The 23645-nt window shown below is 44.1% G+C and overlaps 1 protein-coding gene across 1 annotated transcript in view; it reads left to right on the forward strand.

The window, feature by feature from the left end:
- Nucleotides 1–23645, forward strand: part of Nt5c2 (5'-nucleotidase, cytosolic II) — a 141038-nt gene that overhangs the window by 991 nt on the left and 116402 nt on the right. The gene's annotated exons all lie outside the window — the stretch shown is intronic.

Genomic DNA, 23645 nt, shown 5'->3' on the forward strand with positions numbered 1-23645 from the left:
ACTGATTGATGTTGACATTTTAATGCCTGCCCCCCGCCCCTGCCACTCTTGAAAATGGGAGTGAAGGTGGCCACAGTGGGTGGAAGTGAGGTGTCCATTGTTTAAGTGAGCTGCTCTCCACAGTGCCCGTCACTTTCCAGACTCACGTTTCATATCTCTAGCCCTGTATGTATTTGAAATTCCATTCTGAATTAGACAGGAGAGCCGTTTTCTGTGGAAATTAGTCTTTGAACCAAAGACTCAATTCCAGGAATGAACCGGAAGAGCACTGCTGGCAGAACTGACCTCCCTCACTACATAGTAAGGACAGAGTCCGAAAGATGAAGTAAGGATAGATTGCCTCAGTTTACCATCCAGCCTGTGTACCACTCAGGGGAATGTGAAGCATTTTGCTCTGTAGTTCAGGATTCCAGACTTCTGTTTGCTTGTTTTGAGACAGCTTTCTTATTCTGCTCCCTCAGTAGCTCAGGTTGGTCTAGTGCTTGCTCTAGAGTCTAAACTGGCCTTGAACTCCCAGCAGTCCTCCTGCCTCCTCCCAGACTAGCATTTATCAGTGTGGCCCACCACAGCTGGCTCCTACTGCCTTTTTTTGATCTTGGAGTTCTAGGACAGATTTGTTTCACTTTGTGGGAGGGCTGTATCACTGGGACAGGATCCTAACGGTAAGAGGAAGACTTCTATGAGACTTCAGAGCACACCCCTGGCTCTGTGCCACAGCCGTTCTGGTTCCTTATCATTCACTGAAGGCCTGAGCTAAAAGCAATTCTGGGCTCTTTTGGGCTCTGAAAGTCTGGGAAGAGGATGCTGGAAGAATGTTAACCCTGGTGAAGAATTACTGCCTGTCAGTCACTGTGCCCACGCCTATGTAGTTTTCTTTCCTAAGACGGCTGCCACTCCTGTTTTATGGTTAAGCCACTGAGGAACAGCACGTGTGCCCAAGGCCACCAACAAGCAAAGGCATACTTTATTTCCTCGGTACATAATGCCTCTTAGTGCAATGGAACTCTTGTCCCTTTGTCAGACAGGATAGGGCTGAGTGGGCTTCAAAGAATTTTGGCTATTAACAAAAGATCAGGTTTATAATTAAAGAATGCTGGGCTCAGTCAGAGGTGATGGGTTTGAATTGTGACCCTCTTTCACTTACCCTGTAAGAGCAGCAGCACCTACCTCTACTGGGTGGTGGAAGGCTGACTGGATGAATGTGGCTGGGTTCTGTACTCTGCTTCTGGATAAGGAGTTTCTTTTCATCAACATTTTCTAAAAATATGTATGAGTGTGCACGTGCGCCACTTATGTTCCTGAAGAGGGTGTCAGAGTCCCTGGAACTGGAGTTACAGACAGATGTGAGCCACCATGTAGGTGCTGGCAATTGAACCTGGTCCTCTGGAAGAGCAGAAAGTGCTCTTAACCACTGAGCCATCTCTCCAGCTTCATCACCATTTTTCCCCCAGGGGGATGCTGCTCCACTCCACAACAAATGGCATGAGCAGGATTCGAAGACTGTAGGAAACCATCACATTTTTCACAGGCTTCTAGAATGCTTTGGGAGAGGATACAGCCAGCCCTGATTGTGGTACCAGCCTGGCTTGCACGACTGTAGAAAGTAGAAACACAGTTAGAGCTTCCTTTGCACTCTAGTTCCAATCTCACTTCATTCGTGTCTCTTGAGACTACTAGATCATCTGATGTTCTGGTTGGAATTCTGCTTTTCTTTTCCTTTCTGTCCTTCAATACAAGCAGTGCCCCAGAGACACAGATGTGCCTAGACCAGAAGAAAAATGAAACAAAAGACTTAAAACCCAGCCAACAGGCAGTGCTCTTGAGGAATTCAGGGTGGGCTACATTTTGCACCTTATTAACAGCTTACTTAAATTCCCCCCTGCATCTTCTGCCTCCCTTCCTGGGCCTCCCGCTCTAGCCAGGTTTAGGCTTTAACAGTGTCAACACAGAAATATCCTACAGGAGTTATCTTGGCTGCACGTCTGTCCATAGCTCCTTCCAGCTGGCCAGGTCTCCTGAGGGAGTACCCTGGCTGTGCCAGGCTCAGGTCTTCCTCTTCCTGTCAGCACTCAGGCCATGGAGCTGTGGGTCAGCCATCCTCCTTCTCCCTCGTGCCACATCCTTCTCAGTCTCTGTGGCTTTTGGCAGGCTGACTGTTCTCCGTGGCTTCAATTACAGACTTCTGTACTTCCCATGAGCTCTGGTTTTTACATAGTAGGTTTTCCAGAGTTAGGTAGACATTTGCTGAAGATGTTTTGCTAAGAGATCTACATTTGTGTTATGGTTCTTCTTAGCCATGTGACCTTGAACATATTACTACTGTTTGCTGAACTTTATCTATAAAACTGTCCACGTGAATCATCTCCAAACTTGGCTGATCTTTAGAACTACCTAAAAACTTAATATCAGATCTTCAGGCTTCACCCAAGACCATCTTCGCAGTGGGTCTCATTTATCTCTCCAGAGGTTGCTGTGTGGTTTGTTGAGATTATGTGTACCAAGTGGATATCTCAAAGCTTGCTGTGTGACTATTCAGTAAACACTGAGATCAGAATTATCAGCTCCATTCATTCAACAAATAGTCGCTGAATGTTTACTATGTGCCAGGTACTGGAGCAGGTGCATAAAGGGCTAGGGTGGGGTTAGGGAGGTTGAAATCAATGGCCTCACCTGTGACAATGAGTTGTAACTTGACGTTTCTGCTTTCCACCAGCCTTTGGGTATCTAGTGCCTCATGAACGTTGCTGGCCACTGTTTATCTAAAGTAAGCTGACCTAGGGTGCTGTAGCACATGCCTGCATTCTCAGCTGTTATGGAGGCTAAGGCAGAGGAGTCACTTGGGTTTAGGACTTAGGCAGGGCTAGCCTGAGTGACAGAGTGAGATTCTTTGTCAAAATGTAAATAAGCAGAGCAAGTGGTGTATGCCTTTGACCCCAACATGTCTAAGACTAAGACTGCAGGGCTCTGAGTGCAGTAAGCCTGGGCTATACGGCAGGTTGAAGGCCAGCCTGGACTATATATTGAAACCTTGCCTCAAACAACCCTAAGTAAGTAAGTAAATAAATAAATAAATAAATAAGCAACCTCCCTCTGGAGTCACCTTCCCCACTTTTTGATCTTGATTTAAGCTATGTTTGTCCCTCGATTTACGTGCTTCTCTTTTCCTGGGAATTCTTCCCATGCTCTTACTGTCCATGATCGCACTCAGAGAGATCTACCTGCCTCTGCCTTCCAAGTGTTAGGATTCAGGGCAGGTGCCACCATACCCAGCTGAAATACAGTTTGTTTATTTATTTATTTATTTATTTATTTATTTATTTATTATGTATACAACATTCTGTCTGTGTGTATGCCTGAAGGCCAGAAGAGGGCGCCAGACCTCTTTACAGATGGTTGTGAGCCACCATGTGGTTGCTGGGAATTGAACTCAGGACCTTTGGAAGAGCAGGCAGTGCTCTTAACCACTGAGCCATCTCTCCAGCCCTGAAATACAGTTTTTTAATGTTAAATTTTATTTACATTTTTTTATTCTTCTTGTGCAGCAGTTAAAAAAATGTTATAATCTTAGTGTAACTATGAGCCATGGATGGTTGACTCACCGAACAAGCTGTCAATAGCACAGCAAGAGTAGATGAAACTTTATTTTTTAAAATTAATTTTATTTTAATAATATATCATTGTTGTTAGTCTTAAAGTTTCAATTGCTATAAAGAAACATTACAACCACAGGAACTCTTATTAAAAAAATTTGTGGTGGCTTGCTTACAGTTGAGAGGTTTAGTCCATTATCATCATGGCGGGATGGTGATGAGATCATGTGGTGTGCAGGCAGACATGGTGCTAGAGAGGTAGCTAAGAGTTCTACACTTTGACTAATAGGCAACAGGAAGTGGTCTGTCTCATTGGGCATGGCTTGAGCATGTATGAGACCTCAAAGCCTGCCTCCACAGTGTCAGACATCCTACAACAAGACCACACCTACTCCTACAAGGCCACAGCTCCCAATGGTGTTACTCCTTTTGGGGACCATTTTCTTTCAAACCACCTCATTCCACTCCCTGGCCCCCAAAGGCTTGTAGCCATATCACAGTGCAAAAATACATTCAGTCGCCGGGCAGTGGTGGTGCACGCCTTTAATCCCAGCACTTGGGAAGCAGAGGCAGGTGAATCTCTGTGAGTTCGAGACCAGCCTGGTCTACAAGAGCTAGTTCCAGGACAGGCTCCAAAGCCACAGAGAAACCCTGTCTCGAAAAACCAAAAAAAAAAAAAAAAAAAAAAAAAAAAAAAAAAAATTAAGTCCAACCTCAAAAGTTTCCATAGTCTATTACAGTCTCAATAATGTTTGAAAGTCTCTTCCGAGATTCCTGCAGTCTCTTAACTGCAGTCTGCTGTAAAATCAAAATCTAAAAACAGATCACATACTTCTAACATATAATGGTACAGGATATGCATTGCCATTCCAAACTGCAGGGAAGGAAGCATAATGAGGAAATAATGGACCAACGCAAGACCAAAAACCAGCTGGGCAAACTCCAAACTCTGCATCTCCATGTCTGGTGTCCAGGTCTGTTCAGCTCTGTTAATGCAGCACACTTCTTCTCTTGGGCTGGTTCCACTCTGCTAGCAGCTCTCCTCGGCAGGGATCCCAGGACTCTGGCATCTCTAACATCTTGGCGTCTTCAAGGCAATTCTGGCTTCAACTTCACGGTTTTACACAATGACCTTTCTAGGCCTCCATTCTGGGACACCCCTGACACATGCCTGAGCTCAGTGACTTTTCTTAGTCATGGAGGCAAATTTCATAATCCCTTTCTCCTATTCTTGACTCTAAAGCCAGAGCCATGTGGCTGAAGTTACCATGTTCTGCTGTTTTCTGGGGCTGAAACACGCTCCCCTCATTCAATTACATCTTCATCATCTTTCTGTTTTCCATGGTTTCCTTCACTACCTAAATTTCACTGTTCTGGAACTTGCTCTGTAGATCGGATTGGCCTCAAACTCACAGATCCACCCAGCCTCTGCCCATGGAGCGCTGGAATTAAAGGTGTACACCACCACACCTGGCTTTAACTTTTTCTTTAATTCCTTTTCATAAATTGGAAATTTAGCTGGGTGTGATCTTGCCCTGAGATCACCACTCCCATTATTCCATTTCTTAATCTGTCTATCTCCTTGAACACAGAATTTAGCTCCATTCCACTTCGTGGTGCTCCTTTTCTCCTTAAATTTTGCATTTTGGAATTTACCCTGCTCAGCTTGCTCCTTTTCATTATAAATCTTCATTAGAGTTTCTCCTACTAATCATGCGACGAATCTATACTAGACTGTTTTGAAATTTCCTCTGCCAACAGAATTAATCCAAAAACTTTTTATTTTAGCCTCAGGCAGACTCTTCGGATTAGGGCAAAAGGCAGCCACATTCTTCATCAAAATATCACAAGAACATTCTCTAGGAAACACACTAAAATTCTTCTCTGAAACCTCTTGAGCCAGTCCTCCACAGTTCAGATCATTCTCAGTGCTATTGTCTTCCATGTTCCTACTAGTATGGCCCATTAAGCAATGTGTAATGCATTCCACTGCTTTCCAAAGTATCAAAGTCCTTATTACTCCAGACAAAACCAGGGTCTGGCCTATTACGGCAATACTCCAGTCCCTGATGCCAGCTTCTGTCTTAGTGAGGGTTTCAGTTGCTGTGAAGAAATACCATGAGCACGGCAACTCTTATAAAGGAAAATATTTCATTGTGGTGGCTCACTTATAGTTCAGAGGTTTGGTCCATTATCATCATGGTGGGAACCAAGGCAACATGCAGGCAGACATGATGTTAGAGAAGGAACTGAAGGTTCTTACATCTTGACTCACAGGCAGCAGGAAGTGGTCAGTCTCGTTGGGCATGGCTTGAGCATATATGAGTTCTCAAAGCCTGCCTCTACAATGTCACACTTTCTTCAACAAGGCCACACTTCCTATAGTGCCACTCCCTTTCAAACCATCACATTATTATTATGTATTATTGTTATTATTTGGGTTTTGAAGATAGTGTTTCTCTGTATAGTCTAGGCTTTCCTAGAACTAACCCTGTAGACTAGACTGACATCCACTTGCCTCTGCCTTCTGAGTGCTGGGATTAAAGGCATATGCCACCACCTCCCAGCTAAAAATAATTTTTTGAGACAGGAATTTTTTGAGACAGGGTCTCTTGTAGTCCAGGCTGACTTCAAACAGATTGTATAGTGTTCAGAATGACCCTGAGCTTCTGATCCTCCTGCTTTGCAAATGCTGGAGTTATAGGTGTGTACCACCACCCCCAGTTTAGGTGGTGCTGGGGAAATCAGGTACTCACACATGCTAAGCAAACATTCTACAAGTTCATAACACTCCCAGCACCTTTAAATTAACTTTAAGCTTAATGTACAAGTAATGGGTTTCATTATGGCATTTTCTTCACCCCACACTTATTCTTTGAGACAGTGTGTTGCTGTGTAGCCCAGGCTGGCCATGAGCCTTCAGTATTCCTCTTACCTCAGCCTCTCAAGTGCTGCCTGGCTCATTATGGAATTTTCTTTATATGGTGGATTATTATGGTATTTTCTTAAAAAATATTTATCCAGGGTGTGTATGTGTATATGTGTGTGGGTGTGCTTGTGCCGTGGAGCATCTGTGAAGGTAAGAGGACAACTTTCAGAAGTTGATGTCATCCTCCCCCTTATTAAGTCAGGGTCTTTCTCATGTTCTTGGTACTGTACTGCTTATGTTGGGCTACTCATCCATAAGATTCTGGGCAATTGTTCTGTCTCCATCTCCCTGTAAGAATGCTGGGATTAAAGATATGTGCCATCATATTGAGCCTGTGTGTGTGTGTGTGTGTGTGTGTGTTTGAGGTAGAGTCTCATTGCTACTCTGGCAATCCTGGAACTTGCTATGTGGACCAGGCTGGCCTCAAACTCAGAGATCTTCCCTTTCCTGACTCTGAGTGCTGGAATTAAAGGTGTGCAACACCATGCATAGTCACACTCAGCTTTTAACATGGGTTCCAGGGATTGAAATTGTGTTTTCAGACTAGTGGGGCTAGCCCCTCTATCCACTGAGCCATATGCCTGGCCTTTTGTTCTGGCACTTCAATACATAAATGTCATACTTTGTTCTTATTCATTCAGCTATTGGCATCCTTAAGATTCAAATGCTACTCCCCCCTTGAAGCCTTTCTTGGTATCTACAATGTAAAATGCTCTGTCCCGCCTACGAACTCTCCTTTTCCCTTCCTCCTCCATCTGTACAGCCTTCGCAGTGCTCACATGACTCATGTTTACTTATCATCTTCTGCTGTGGTTATTCTAATATAATCCAAGTGATCTAATATGATCTAAGGGTTCTGCGGTGGTTTGAAAGAAGATGGCCCCCATAGACCCATAGGGAGTGGCACTCTTAGGAGGTGTGGCCTTATTGGAGAAAGCGTGCCACCGTGGGGGCAGGCTTAAGGTTTCATATGCTCAAGCTATGCCCAGTATGGCACCCAGTCTCCTGCTGCCTGCAGATCCAGATGTAGGACTTTCAGCTCCTTCTCCAGCGCCGTGTTCGCCTGCACGCTGCCACGTCCCACCACAATAATAATGGACTAAACCTCTGAAATAGTAAACCGGCCTCATTCAGTGCTTTCCTTTATAAGAGCTGCTGTGGTCATGTGTCTCTTCACAGCGACAGAAGCCTAACTAAGACAGGCTTCTTATACTCCTGTCTTAGAAAAAAGAAAGAAAACTGCTTGTGAAAGTCTTTGGCCTTACACCAAGAATGAGATCCAGAAAGAAAACAAAATCAATAAATTTGACTTCATTAAAATTAAAAGCCTTTTCTTTTCTATTAAAGACTCTGTTAGAGAAATGAAAAGACAAGCCATAGACTGGGAGAAAGTACAAGTCACAGAATATATAAAGAACTCTGTAAACATAGCAGTAAGAAAATATGTTCCAAATACAAAGTAGAAAAAGTCCTGAACATCTATTTCTACCGAAGGGAACACTGAGGTGGAGAAGGGGCACATGGAGACAGCTCAGCATCACCAGCTGTGGGGAAGGGACACATGGAGACAGCTCAGCATCACCAGCTGTGGGGAAGGGACACATGAAGACGGCTCAGCATCGCCAGCTCTTAGGGAAGTGAATGTAAAACAAGAATGATATAACATTCCATATCCACCACAGTGGCTAAAATGAGGAATCTTCAAAACAGTTGGGAATCCAAAATGGTCCAGCTACTCCAGAGATGCCTTGGTGGTTAGGCTAGAAAATTTTCCTGTGTTCACATAAAAATGTGTCCATAAATGTTCATGACAGCTTTGTTTATAATAGACTAACACAGAAAGCCTCCTGGGGTATGAGGTTTCCCCAGGTGACTAGGTAGAATATGTTTGGGAATGAAAAGAATGAGTTGCTGCTACACACAGTCCCACAGACTCAGGCACATGCTCAGGAGACTGAGAAAGAGCTTGAGGTCAAGGCCAGCCTGGGCTACAAGGCAAGTTTCAGGTTTGTGTGGGCTGCATATTAAAAGACCCTGTTTCAGAAACAATCAAAAACCTGAGTGAGCTACAGGGCACTTTGTTGGGTGGAAAAAAATCTCAAAATACTATATTTTGATATTCCTCTCCCATTATAGCCTGAAGTGTTAGTAATGACTGACAGGGGTTAGGACTCAGCAAGGATGTATGTACTATTAGATAACGCAAGGGAGTGTTTTTGTGTGTGCTGGGATAGTTCTGTTACTTAAATGAATACACATGATAAGAATGAGAGAGGGAGGGAGGGAAGGAGGGAGGGAGAGAGAGAGAGAAAGGGGGGGGGAGAAGGAGAGGGAGGGAGGGAGGGAGAGAACGCTTTCTCCAAATAAGGTCTCTAGCTGAATTAGTATACTGTCATTTTCCTGCTTCTGATGGAGTGCTGTGGTTATGTAACTTTCCATGGAGAACCTGGTAAGCAGTGCATGGGAACTTCCTGTACTATTTTTGTAACTTCGTGTGAGCCTTAAACTATTTCAGAGTAAGATGTATATAAATAAGTTGTAGGATATTTGTACACTGTGTGAAGTTGTTTTTACTATGATTGGTGTACTAAAAGCTGAACAGCCAACAACTAGGCAGGAGACATAGGTAGGATTTCTGGAGAGAAAGAAAAAGTAGGAGAGGAAGCTAGGCATACATGCCAGGAGACACAAAAGAAGTAGACTAGGTGGCACATGATAGAAGTTAGATTAATAGAAATGGGTTAATTTAAGTTATAAGGACTACTTAGGAACAAACCTAAGCTATAGGCTGAGTTTTCATAATAATAAGTCACTGAGTCATTATTTGGGAGCTGGCTGGCAGGACAGCAGGGGTGACATGAAGTTAATGGGTGGTGAGTGTAGTGCAGGGGTGCACAGAGGTTTATTGTGTTAAAGCTAGCTTGCAACTCTTCTCAGCGTTTAACTTTTTTCAAATAAGTTTAGAAAATTGATTAGTAGATAGATAGGCAGGTGAATAAAGTAGAGAACGGGGAAATATCACCTAAGTCTGGGATAATGTAAAGTGCTTTCTCCACTCCTGTGTACCCAGCAACAGGAGAGCCTGGTGTTGGTTCAATCCCAGACCTTGAATTCACAGAGATCTGCCTGCTTCTGCCTCCACCTCCTGAGTGCTGTGATTAAAGGCGTGAGCCACCACTGCCCAACATGGTGATAAAACACCATGACCAAAAGCAACTTGGGGGGAAAGGGTTTCCTCTGCTTGCCTCTCCATGTAACATCCATCACCGAGGGAAGTCAAGGCCAGAACCTGTAGGCAGGATCTGGTGCAGAGGCCATGGAAGAAGGAGAGGTGCTGTGTCCTGGCTTGGTCCCCATGGTTTGTTCAGCCTGCTTTCTTAGAAGGATTCTCCTCCCTGGGGATGGAACCATCCACAATGATCTGGGCTCTCCCACATCAATCATCAATCAAGAAAATACTCTTCAGACTTGGCTACAGACCAGTTTGGTAGGTATTTTCTCAATTGAGGATCCCTCATCCAAAATAACTGTAGCTTCTGTCAAGGTGACATAAAACTAGCCAGCGCAGGTAGTTTCTTGGTGCTTAAACCCATCGTAGTCACATGCTTGTGCTCTCTTTTCTCTCACCCCCTCTCTGTCTTTCCTACTTTACAGAATGTTCTCTTTACTTATCTACTTAGAAGCCAGAGACTAGGCTGTACCTGAGTTTCTGAGCCCCACAACTAGGGAGGCAAGCATGAGTCATTTTCTCTTCAGTACCTCGGACAGCTCCAAGTCTCCACCTGCCGACTCTGCCTCCTCACCCACGCCCTTTCTTTTTCTTACTCTCCTGATGAAGTCACACGTTTGATTGTCATCCCAGTGGTGGGTGCCTGGATTTTAGATGTCACAGAGTTGGAATCAGAATGAATCAGGGAGACACTGCTGATTCTTAGAGAAGGGTCTCCCACCGCGATGGGAGAATTGCTAACTGAGGAAGAAGCAAAGGCTCCGAGGACTCCCCCTCCCCAGATTTTCCTGTATTTGTGAGCTTGTTGTTGCTTGAAAAGAAAATTCTTTCAGAATGAATAAAGATACAGTTTGGGAGGTTAAAAAAATAATTTTAGTCTGAGGAGGCTGGTAAGGTGACCCAGCTAGTAGACATCTGTCACCAAGCTTGATGATGGAAGCCACATGGTGGAAGTGGTTCTCTGACCTCCACGTGTGCTCTCTGGTGTATATATGCATCACACCCTTCACAAAATAAACCAAGGTAGAAAACAGAATTCCAGTTTGAATAGAAAACAGTCCCTTGGGGCTGGAGAGATGGCTCAGCGGTTAAGAGCATTGTCTGCTCTTCCAAAGGTCCTGAGTTCAATTCCCAGCAACCACATGGTGGCTCACAACCATCTGTAATGAGGTCTGGTGCCCTCTTTTGGCCTGCAGGCATACACACAGACAGAATATTGTGTTGAAGTGTGAGCGGCGGGGCTGCGTCCTCGGCACCCGGCCGCCCGCATGGCTTATGCCCCAAAATAATTACACAGAAACTGTATTGTTTTGAACACTGCCTAGCCCATTAGTTCCAGCCTCTTATTGGCTAGCTCTCACTCTGTTGTAATATGGAGTGGCGGGGCTGCGTCCCTGGCACCCGGCCGCCTGCTTGGCTTTACCCGAAATAATTACACGGAGGCTGTATTCTTTTAAACACTGTCTGGTCCATTAGTTCCAGCCTTTTATTGGCTAGCTCTTACATTGATCTAACTCATTTCTAGTATTCTGTGTAGCACCACGAGCTGGCTTACCAGGAAAGATCTTAACCTGCGTCTGTCTGGAGTGAGAGAATCATGGCGACTCACTGACTCTGCTTCTTTCTCCCAGCATTCTGTTCTGTTTACTCCACCCACCTAAGGGTTGGCCTATCAAATGGACCTAGGCAGTTTCTTTATTAATTAACCAATAAAAGCAACAGATTAATACAAGACCCACCTCCATCAATATTGTATACATAATAAATAAATAAATAAATACAATGTGTATGATATCCATTTAAAAAAAAAGAAAGAAAACCGTCCCTTATGTGTCTTTTCTGTGAGACAGAGGATAGAATAGCACTGCATGAGGGTAGGCACAGAAGGCTTGTGGGAGTGGAGGCCTTTGCAGGCAAAGTTAAAGGGTACACCTAACACTTAACATTATTATTTGAGTGTACATGTGTGGATCAGGCTGGCCTCAAATTCACTGCAGCCTGCCTACCAAGTGGTGGAATTACAACTGCGGGTCACCGTGCCTGGCCTGAGTCTCACTGTGTAGCCCAGGCTGGCCTGGTATCACTGTATTGCCCACTCAGGCCTTGATCTCATGGCAGTTCTCCTGCCTCGGTGTTTGAAATGCTGTAATTACAGATGTGTTCAAATATACTGGCTGGACCATGGAAGTGGAGAGGGAAGCTGAGTGACAGGACAGATGCACTCGTGTTCTGCTTCCTGACCGTGCACACGATGTGACAGACGGGTTTCGTTCCAGCTGCCTTAAGTTGCTTCTGTCAGGGTATCTAGTTAAAACAAGGAGAAGCCAAACACTTGCTTTATCTTTTAGTTAAGAAGATTGTGTGTGTGTGCACGAATGTGTCGGTGCCACAGTGCATGTGTAGGGTGAGAGGACAACTTGAGGGGCCTGATTTTCCCCTTCTACCCTGGAGGTTGTGGTGCTTGAATGCAGGTCGTCAGGCTTGGTGGCAAGCACCTTTTCCTGCTCAGCCATCTCACTGGGCCTTCTTTCCTTTATTAGCATACAAAATAATAGGTTTCATGAAGGTATTTTCCTACAGCTGTGTTATTGTACTTGGTTTTAGTTTGTCTGTTTCTGTTCCCTGTTTCCTTCCGCTGTGTCCCACGCCCCCCAGCCCTGCTTCCTCTCCCTCCTGCAGACAGTCCCTGTTTTCTCACATACGTTCCGTTGTCTCGTTTTCTCCTTTGACGTTCTCTCCCTCTTCTCTCATGATTCCCTTTCTAGTTTTGTGACTCACTGTGTTAGTTACGGTTTCTATTGTGGTGAAGAGACACCATGACCATGGCATCTCTTATAAAAGGAAACATTTAATTGGGATGGCCCACTTACAGTTTCAGAGGTTCAGTCCATTATCATGGTGGGAGAATGGCAGTGTGCAGGCAGATGTGGTGCTGAAACAGCATCTGAGAGGTCTACATCTTGTGGGCATCTAGAAGTCAGCTGAGGCGCACTGGGCGGCATTCTGAGCAGAGGAAACCTCAAAGACCACCCCCACAATGACACACTTCCTCTAACAAGGCCATACCTACTCCCACAAAGCCACACCTCCTAATGGTGCCACGCCCTATGAGAGTATGGGAGCCAATTACATTAAACTATCACACACAAAATGTTAATTTTAAAATTAGGTTCTGCATATAAGGAAAAGGTGGTGTTTCCTTTATTTTCATTAAATGTGTACATGTATGTATGCCTGTAGATGCGTATGTGCCTGAGATTAGAGACTTCCCTGGAGCTGGGGTTACAAGCAGTTGTGAGCTGGCTGATGTGGGTGCTAGGAATTGAATTCAGGTTCTCTGCAAGAACAATGCATGTTCTTAACCACTGAGCCATCTCTCCAGCCCAAAAGGTTGTATTTTCTTTCTGAGTCTGGCTTATTTTGTTTAACATAATTATCTCTGGTTGCATCCATTCTCCTGTTTGTCATAACTTCATTTTTATTTATGGATGAATAAAATTCTGTTGTGGATCCGCACCACATTTTCTTATCTGTTCACCTGTTAGTGAGCATCTAGGTTGGTTGCACTTCCTGACTGGGATGAATAGTAGCAATGTACGTAGATATCCATGCTAAGATGACTTCAGCTCAGAGTGGCAGAGCTAAATAATATGGTGGTTCTGTGGTAGAACAGGGACTGAGATGAAGAATCAAGGTTAACATATGAGGAGACTGGAGGGTGGCTGAGCAATTAAGATCACTTCCCATTCTTCTAGAGGACCAGAGTTTGATTCCCAGCACCCATGTCAGGTAGCTCACCTATATAAAGCTGTGTATCTGTAGATAACTCCAGCTCTAGGGAATCCAGTGGCCTCTTTTGGACTCTACTTCTGGCACCTGCATTCATGTGCACATACCCACACACTGACATACACATAATTAAAAATTAATAAAAAATATATTTTGAGACAATCTCACTTTGTAACCCAGGCTGGCCCTGAACTCACAGAGCTCCATCCACCTGTGCCTCAAACATAAAAATTAATCTTAAAAAGATTAGTATATGAAAGAAGCCAATTGGGGGCTGGAGAGATGGCTCAGCGGTTAAGAGCATTGCCTGCTCTTCCAAAGGTCCTGAGTTCAATTCCCAGCAACCACATGGTGGCTTACAACCATCTGTAATGAGGTCTGGTGCCCTCTTCTGGCCTGTAGGCATACACACAGACAGAACATTGTATACATAATAAATAAATAAATATTAAAAAAAAATCACTATAAAAAAAAAAGAAAGAAGCCAATTTTCAGAGTAAAGCTGGATGCTTTTCTTTACCTAGGTTTCATTTAACAAATAAAGCATGCACACCTGTACACAAAGCAGGTGCGAGCACGTGCACACAAGGTAGGTGAACACAAAGCAGGTGCATGCACACACACATAAGGCGTGTGCACGCACACACACAAGGCAGGTACACATACACAAAGCAGGTGCACACACACAAGGCAGGTGCACACACACAAAGCACGCACACACACACAAAGCCCATGAAATGCAAAGGAGAAAGGGGGACTATAAAGGTCCTGTAAACACACAGCTGGATCCTTTTGGGGTTATTTTCTTGGTCTACTAGCTCACTGCTGTTCATGGGAATGCATTTCCTTTCTTTAATAAGCTGTCTGCCCCTATTTCTCTTTCTAATCATCGGAAAAAGCCCAGAGGGAAAAGCAAGATTAGATAAAAGAAAACTAAAAGGGCCCGCAGGATGGCTTGGAGGGTAGAAGCAATTGCTTTACAAGCATGATGGCCTGAATTTGAGCCTTGGAATACACAGTTGAAGAGAACCAACTCCCAGAAGTTGCCTTCTGACCTGCATGTGTGTACTGTGACACACATGTACATGTGTTAGAACCCCACACTAATATTAATAAATAATTTTTTGTAAGATTTTATTTATGTGTATATGCATATGTCTGTGTGCATATATGCCACATGTATTTGAATGGCTTCAGAGTCCAGAAGAGAGAGCATCAGAGGCTCTGGAGCTGGAGTTCTAACATGTTAGGTGGTTGTGAGCCACCTAACATGGATGCTAGGAAACAGACTCTGGTCCCCTGGATAACAGCAAGTGCTTTTAGCCTCTGAGCCCTTCTCCAGCCCCACAAATAACTTTTGTTGTTGTTGTTGTTTGTTTGTTTGTTTATTTATTTATTTATTATTTTGCCAAGACAAGGTTTCTCTATATAACAGTCCTGGCTGTCCTGGAACTTGCTCTGAACTCTGTGAGTTCAAAGCCTGCCTCTGTCTCCTGAGTGCTGGGATTAAAGGTGTGAGCCACCACCGCTTGGCATAACTTTTTTATCTTAAGAAAGGAAGAACAGGGCTGGAGAGATGGCTCAGAGGTTAAGAGCACTGGCTGCTCTTTCACAAATCCTTAGTTCAATTCCCAGCAACCACATGGTGACTCACAGCTATCTATAATGAGATCTGGTGCCCTCTTCTGGTGTTCACGCATACATGAAGGCAGAACACTGTATACATAGTACATAAATAAATCTTTTTAAAAAGGGGGGAAAAGGAAAAAAAAAGAGAGGACTGAAGAAGGATGTTATAGAGAAGAGAAAAGAACAGACAGAAAAATGAAAAGAAAAAACAAAAACTAAAGTTATCAATAATGAGAAAGTTTAAAATCAAAGTTAGATAAGTATAAGAATAAAATATAAAGATAGGAGGACTTTTAAAAATGCAAACAAGCCAGGTGTTGTAGTGCACACCTTTAATCTTGAAACTTGAGAGGGAGAGGCAGGTGTAGCTCAGCTCCAGGCCAGCCACAGCTACACAGTGAGACTCTCTCTTAAACAAAACAGAACAGGCAGGTGGTGATGCATGTTTGTAATCTTAATCCTTGGAAAGTAGAGGCAGGAAGCTGAGGGGTAAAATGTCATCTTTTAGCTACAGTGTGAATTCAAAGCTAGCCTGTGCTGTAAGAAACACTGCTTCAGGAATGGGGAAAAAGGCTGTTAAGATAGCTTAATAAGGGGGCTGGAGAGATGGCTCAGCCGTTAAGAGCATTGTCTGTTCTTCCAGAGGTCTTGAGTTCAATTCCCGGCAACTACAACCCCATGGTAGCTCACAACCATCTGTAATGAGATTTGGTGCCCTCTTCTGGCATGGAGAGGTACATGCAGGGGGAAACACTATACATAATAAATAAATAAATCTAAAAAGAAAATTAAAAAAAAACATAGCTTAATAGGTAAAGACAGGTAATTGCCTTAGGTAATTGTCAGGCTGTCATTCTGAGTTTGATTCCTCACGTGTAGAAAGAGACTCTACTAGAGCAAGCTGTCCTCTGACCTCCACACACATTGTAACATATGCACCCCCAATAAATAAACGTAAAACTATTGTTAACTTTCCCTTCAAAAACAAACAAAAACAGCAAGGAAAAGTTTTAAAAAGTCAACAAAACTTAAGGATATATTGAAAGGTAATAATAAAAACAGAGATTGGACTGGCAAGATGGCTCAGTGGGCAGCGTGTTTGTTGCATAAATCTGAGCTGATAACGTCTTACAGAGGTATTTCTGCACATATTTTTAGATTATACAAATCATTGCCATATGGTCATGCATAGTTTGGAGTTGCTTAGAATATGCTCGGTTTACATCTAGCTGCCTACTGAGTTTCTGAATAGGATTGTTTCTCTAAGGCTAAACGCCTATTTTCAGTTCTCTTGCCAAGTCTGCAGTAACAGGAAGACATTCAAAGCACAGGGTACACTGGTTAACAAATCAAATTTCAACACATGCACATGCTCTTGTACACACAGGTACACATCTGAGCATATATTCAAGCATACACACACAATTTCAGTACAAAAGCCACCACTTTGTACAACAAATATAAAAAATTTTACCACCCCTTAAGTTCTAAACTGACTCATGAAGAGATAGAAAGTCTAAATATACGTATACTAACCAATGAGTTTCATCAATAACCAAAGACCTTCCAGAAAAGAAAATATCAGGAACATATTGCTTATTGGTGAATTCTATAAATGCCTAAAGGAAAACCAACAGTATCTTAAGACTCTGGGAAAGAAAACAGAAGAAGAGACAACATGTTCTTACTCGTTATATGAGGCCAGTATTCAATATCATGAGTCAGACAAAGATACCTTCCAAAGACAGTTACAAACTCATACCCCATTCTGCATATAGGTGCAAAATTCTTCAATATTTTAGCAAGCTAAATCAAATAGCCTACCAAGAGAACTGTATATAGTGACCAAATGGGATTTAGTCCATTGATTTAGTGGTTCATCAACCAGTGTGATACACCAAATTAATAAAAGGCACAGCCCATGTGTGATCATTTCAGTAGACACAGAAAAGACACTTTTTATAGAATCTAGGACCTTGTATAATAAAAACACTGAGGTGGAAATGCAAGGGCACTTCTTTGATTTGTGAAGGAAAGCTACAAAAAAAGAAAATGTGTTGTACAGCAAGTCCCTGGAATCCTGCAAGCTGCCTGGTTCAGAGGCACCATGGGAAGCTCTGCAGATGAAATGGGAAAGGAGTGTCCGAGGCAAGGGTGATCTGGTTATCAGCACCAACGTTGACTCCTGTGTGTGGTGCTGTAGGATGAGGCCACATCTTTGCCCACAGCCACAGCCCTGCCATAGCAGCTGCCTCTTTTTCCACCCCTGTGATTTCACAGCCAAGACTGAACCTCAGGCTTCTTCAGCAAGTTCTTTACCCACTTTCTTGTTTAATGTCAGAACCAACTCCTGAAAGTTGCCCTCTGACTTCTTTTTTTAAAACTTGTTTTATTTTATATTCATTAGTGTTTTGCCTGTTTGTCTGTGTGAGGGTGCCAGAAACCCTGGAATTGGAGTTACAGACAGATGTGATGTGGATGCTGGAAATTAACTCTGGTTCTCTGGAAGAGCAGACAGTGCTCAGAACTGCTGAGCCATCTCTACAAGCCCCTCATTACCCTCTTTGATAACCTTAATGGAAAGTATCTCCACCGGTCAGCAAACTGGTGAGGGGACTCAGAATCACTGCATGTGTCTTCAGCCAGTCTTCTGGTTGTAGTGGCAATGTATCAACTTCAGTATCCATTTTCTGTTTGTTATTTAATAGCCTGCCTGGCTGCTACAGATTTTTTTTTTTTTTTTTTGAGGTTGGTCTAGTACTCAACGTAAGACCCAGTACTTGGAGACTGTTAGCACACAATTACTCCATCAGGGTTTCTTTGGCACCAACCTGCAGGTAACTGACCAGCTTACTGGCTATTTACTTTTAGATTCAAATTTTGATTTTTTAAAAATATATATATTTTTTAAGACAGAGTCTCCTATGTCCTAGTTGGCCTGCAACTCATTATGTACACCAGCCTGGCTTTGAACTTAGAGATCTGTCTGCCTCAGGCTCCCAAGTGCTGAGACTAAAGGGATGCCCCACATGCCTGACCATTTTCCTGGTTGCTGAAATCGAGAGTCACATTCTGATCTTCTCTACACACTGACTGAGTGACTGACAGCGACTGTTGGTGATTGTGTTCATCTGGATGGTGGCTGCTGTTATAGGTGCTGTCCAGCATGCCGACCAGTGACTTATTCGTTTGGGCTATTTTCACCTTGATGATCTTTGTGGTAAGGTTCTCTAGGCTTACATCTTTGACTGTGCTTGCGGAAGGTCTGTGAGAATATATTAGCATACTCCTGGAGGGGTGCAGGCTGGTCGGCCGTGCGGCAGGCCAGCCAAATGGTTTGCAGCTGTGTGCCAAAGGATAGCTCGGCTGCAGAGGGGTAGTTCAACTGTGTGGGTAGTTCAGCAGGCGTGGACTCTAGCCACGTGGGTGCCAATCTGTTGTAATTTAAAATAAAATAGTCCCACAGTAGCCCAGAATGGAATAGAATAAAAGTTTATTTGTTTAGGGTAGACTCACAGAAGACGTAGTAATCAGCAGTCCTCTGCGTGAGTGGGGAACTGGAACCGAACCCAGCAGACAAGGGGCTCGAGCATGCCCCTACGTCTGCATATCCAGTAACCGAGACAGACCACACCCAAAGTGGGCCAGCATCTCAAAGGCCATTAGCGGAAGGAGTTCCCACGGCATGATGGAACTGGGATTCCATAGTGAGTTCTCTGAAAACTAGTCATTGTGCTTGGCACCTTTGAACTCTGTGACTGGTCTGTTATCACAAAATGTGTATTTCCCATTGTTAGATTAAGGGCTTGCTCTTTTCTGAGTCAAATAGCCTGGGATTGCTGCAGTTCTGGCTTATATTTTTAGCAACAATATGCTAACAAATATTTTCTTTCATCTTTGCATGCTACAAACAAACTTAGTCCCCATCCCATCCCAATGCTGCCTGGGATCAAGTCAGACTTGAATTATGGCCCCTGCAGTGCTTTCCTGGCGGTAGGCTAAGCCAGGCTGGGTCACATGGCATGGAGCTCACTCACCCCTGAAAACCTCTAGAGGTTAGAAATCCCGTTCCTCTCCACAGCTGCCTCTGACTCCGTCATGCTGCTCCTGGTTTCTGTCTTGTCTAACGCTCTCCCACTTCAAGGTCCCATCATGGCTGCCCATGCTTACAAGAATCTTCTAGTAAATTTTATGTCAGCTTCTTTTCTTTTCTTTCTTTTTTTTTTTGAAACAGGGTCCCCCTGTGTAGCCTGGGCTGGCCCTGAACCACTGTATAGGCCAGGCTGGTGTCAGCTCCTTTCTTCATATCTACTCCCTTTTGTAATTGCTGGTGCACTGTCTGGCCTGTGACTCATCTTTCCTTCTTGCCGAGTTCGCCTCTCCCATGGACCTCAACATGTATTCCCACAGGGAGAAAGATCTGGGACCCTCTTCAGATAGACCTGCTGCTGGTGCAGTGAGAATCTCAGTGACCTCACGGAAGGACCAGGCCTCTCTGCCTCTTCTTTGAAACACACCACCTGGCTTGAGTTTACAGAGCCACTACATAAGCTGTCATCAGAGTTCTTGATCTTGACCATTCTGCCAGGTGTAAGATTGTATCTATCTCAAAGTTGTTTTGTTTTGCATTTTTCTGGTAACTAAGGGTGTTGAGCATTTCCTTAAATATCTTTAGATCTATAACCCATTTTTTATTGGATTATTTGGTCTTTTGATGTCTAGCTTCTTGAGTTCTTTGTATAATTTGGAGGTCAGTCCTCTATCAGATGTGGGGTTGGTAAAGATCTTTTCCCATTCTGTAGGCTGTCATTTTGTCTTGTTGACTGTGTCCTTTGCTTAACAGAAGCTTCTCAATTTTAGGAGGTCCCATTTATTAATTGTTGTTCTCAGTGTCTGTGCTCCTGGTGTTACTATATTTAGGAAGTAGTCTCCTGTGCCATTGTGTTCAAGGCTACTTCCCACTTTCTCTTCTGTGAAGTTCAGTGTGGTTGGTTTTATGTTGATGTCTTCGATCCATTTGGACTTGAGTTTTGTGCATGGTGACAGATATGGATCTATTTGTACTATTCTACATGTCGACATCCAGTTATGCCGGCACCATTTGTTAAAGATGTTTTCTTTTTTCCACTTTATAGTTTTAGCTTCTTTGTTAAAAATCAGGTGTTTGTAGGTGTGTAGATTGGTGTCAGGGTCTTGGATTCAATTCCATTGGTCCACCTATCTATTTTAGTGCCAATATCAAGCTATTTTCATTACTCTAGCTCTATAGTAGAGCTTGAAGTCAAGATGGTGATGCCTCCAAAAGTTTTTGTTTAGGTTCAGAAAGTTTTCTTCTGTGATTTTGTTGAATATATTTTCTGTGTTTTTGATCCGGAGTTCTTCTTCTTCTATCCCTATTATTCTTAGGTTTGGTCTTTTCACGGTGTCCCAGATTTCCTAGACATTTTGTGTTAAGAATTTGTTGGATTTAATATTTTCTTTGACCGATGAATCTATTTCCTCTACAATATCTTCAATGTATGAGATTCTTTTCCATCTCCTGTATTCTGTTGTTTATGCTTGCATCTGTAGTTCCTCATTGTTTACCCAGATTTTCCATGTCCAGAGTTTCTTCAGTTTGTGTTTTCTTTATTGCCTCTACTTCAGTTTTTAAGTCTTGAACCATTTCCTTCACCTGTTTGATTGTGTTTTCTTGGTTTTTTTTTTTTTTAAGGGATATGTTGATCTATTCCATTTTTTTTTTGTCTTTTCTTCCATTTCTTCAAGGGAAGTTTTCATTTCCTCTTTAAGGGCCCCAATCATCTTCATAAAGCTATTTTTAGCATTGTTTTCTCCTGCTTCATCTGCGTTGGGATGTTCAGATCTTCTTGCTGCAGAACCACTAGTTTCTGGGGCTGTATTGCTCTTTGTATTGTTTAGTGTATTCTTAGTGTCTACCCATCTCTTCCTCTAATTGGTATGGGTGGAACCTGTGCTTCAGGGGGTCCCTCTTCCTTCAGTTGGTGTGGCTGAGGCTGTGGCTCCATTGAACATTCCTTCAGGTGCAGGCAGAGTTGAGCCTCTGGTGATTGCTGTTGCTCTTCCAGGTGAAGATGGGTCCAAGGCTCAGGCTCCTCTGGTGCAGGCGTGGTGTGGCCCCGTCGTCACTCCTCCAGGTGCAGGCAGGGCGTGGCCCCGTGGTCACTCCTCCAGGTGCAGGCAGTGTCCTGTGATCACTGCTCTAGGTGTAGGTGGTGCTGAGACTGAGTTTCTGGAGGCCTCTGCTGTCACCATGGTCCGTGATGGTGATGTTGGGCGGTGATGCTGTCTCCAGACGTGGCCTGAGCCCACGACAGGCGGTGATACTGCCTCCAAGAATCCGTTTTTAATAAAAAGGAGGGGGGAAAGATTTTGTGTGGTTGGGCCACAAAAAAAATCTGAGTCCACACCCTCATGGTGTCACTTGGAAGGTAAAGGCAAGGGCCATCCGGAGTTCAGCTACAGCCTTGGCTTCCTGGTTAGTTTGAGGCCAGAATGGGCTACACAAGACCATATCTTAGTGAAAGAAAAGCTGCATTTCTATCACTTCTGTAACTGGAGGCAAGGGAAGTCCAATGGGTTCCCCACCCGCCTTCAGTTTGAGTATGAGGCAAGGAGGCATTAATTGCTTTACAGCAAGCAGGGTTATAAAATGAAATCCTTTTGTAACCTGATGGTGGGGCAGTGAGGTAAGAGGTGGGGTAATTTGGACAAAATGTCATGGATCTAGGGAGATGAGCTATTCCTCACCTCTCTCTTAAGAGTCTTTGTTTCCTGAATAATGTACACTGGCAGGAAATGGGCAAAGAAAACCCACTGAAAGGAGGAAGAGTTAACACCTGGTTACTCTGGTGAGTGGTGGTGATGGTGGTGGGTGGTGGTGGTGGTGGTGATGATGTTGGTGGTGATGGTAGTGATGGTGGTGGTGGTGGGTGGAGGTGGTGGTGGTGATGGTAGTGATGGTGGTGGTGGTGGTGGGTGGGTGGTGATGGTGGTTATGGTAGTGGTGGTGGTGGTGACAATGGTGATGGTGGTTATGGTAGTGGTGACAGTGATGATGGTGGTGATGGTGGTGGGTAGTGATGGTGGTGGTGGTGGTGATGGTAGTGGTAACAGTGATGATGGTGGTGATGGTGGTGATGGTGGTAGGTGGTGGCGGTTGTGGTGATGTTGGTGGTGGTGGTGGGATGGTAGTGATGGTGGTGGTGGTGGTGGTAGTGATGTTAGTGATTGTGGTGATGATGGTGGTGGATGGTGGTGATGGTAGTGATGGTAGTGGTTGTGGTGATGGTGGTGGTGATGATGGTGATGGTGGTCAGATAGAGAGTTCTAGCTGAAAATGTGCTAAGACTGGAAACCTCTCAGTCATCTATCATTCCCAACCCAAGAAACAATGGCCAATGTGAAGGTGACTGTGGGGGTCCAGTGTAGAACACTACTGGAACTCAGAGCAGGAAGACCCCCAAGCAAGGTCAGGGTGGTATGGGGGGGCGCTTTCTCTTTTTCTCCTTTGTTCCTGCATTTCTTTCTTCATCTTCTTCCTCCCCCCTATCCCCTCCTGACAGGTTATTATGTAGACAGGTCTCAAGCTCACAGTGGAGCAGAGGAGCCTTGAACTCCACCCTCCATCTCCCAAGCATTAGGCTTCGAGGCTTCACTGTGTCCCATTCAGGGAGAGTCTTCCACAGCTGCAGTCCTTGGGAGATGTAGTAATGTCTTATCAGGCACATGGACCACACGTCAGGCCCACACACATGTTCTCTAATGAACGGAAATGTGTCTTTTCTCTGTCCTTGAAGCACTTAGAAGTGAAAGCAGCCCCTTTGGGTTGAGGAACCAGGGATGTTAGACAACTCCAGCTGAGGTGGAAACGGCACCAGACTCTTTGCTAAGCTTCCACGTGTGTGGTCGAGTTGGGTGTATTTTAAAGTGATCCTGTGTGTGCCCTGGATGGTCCCAGGTCAATTCAGGTTATGCTGGCTGCATAAATTAAAAGTGGGCTTCTGAGAAACTAACTACTGCTTTATATATTTCCTCAGTTCCTATCTGGTTCCTTTGGAGACCAAGACTAGGGTAAAGGAAATAGGAACCCAAAAGTGAATAGTCCAGCCATCATCCTTCACTGAGGACCCTCTCTGGAGCTCTCTATATATCTAAGTTTTCATTGAAACGGAACTGTACCCCTACCCACCAACAGTCACAGAGAGCTCCTGTGCATTCCTTTTCTGTTGCTGCTTCTCATACTTCACTGGTGGCTGCACAAAAGAAAAGCTCAGTGTTCAGCAGTGAGTGCCTAGTGACTTATATGACTTATATTTTCTATTGCTCACACAAATTCTTATTTTAAACTTTTGAGACAAGGTTTCTTATCGCCCAGGCTGGCCTTGAACTTGATGTGCAACTGAGGATGGCCTTGCTCTGGTCCTCCTGCTTCCATCCTCAGAATGCTGAGCTTACAGGT

The sequence above is a fragment of the Chionomys nivalis genome, chromosome 8 (assembly GCF_950005125.1).
Source record: "Chionomys nivalis chromosome 8, mChiNiv1.1, whole genome shotgun sequence".
NCBI classification, from domain to species: Eukaryota; Metazoa; Chordata; class Mammalia; order Rodentia; family Cricetidae; genus Chionomys; species Chionomys nivalis.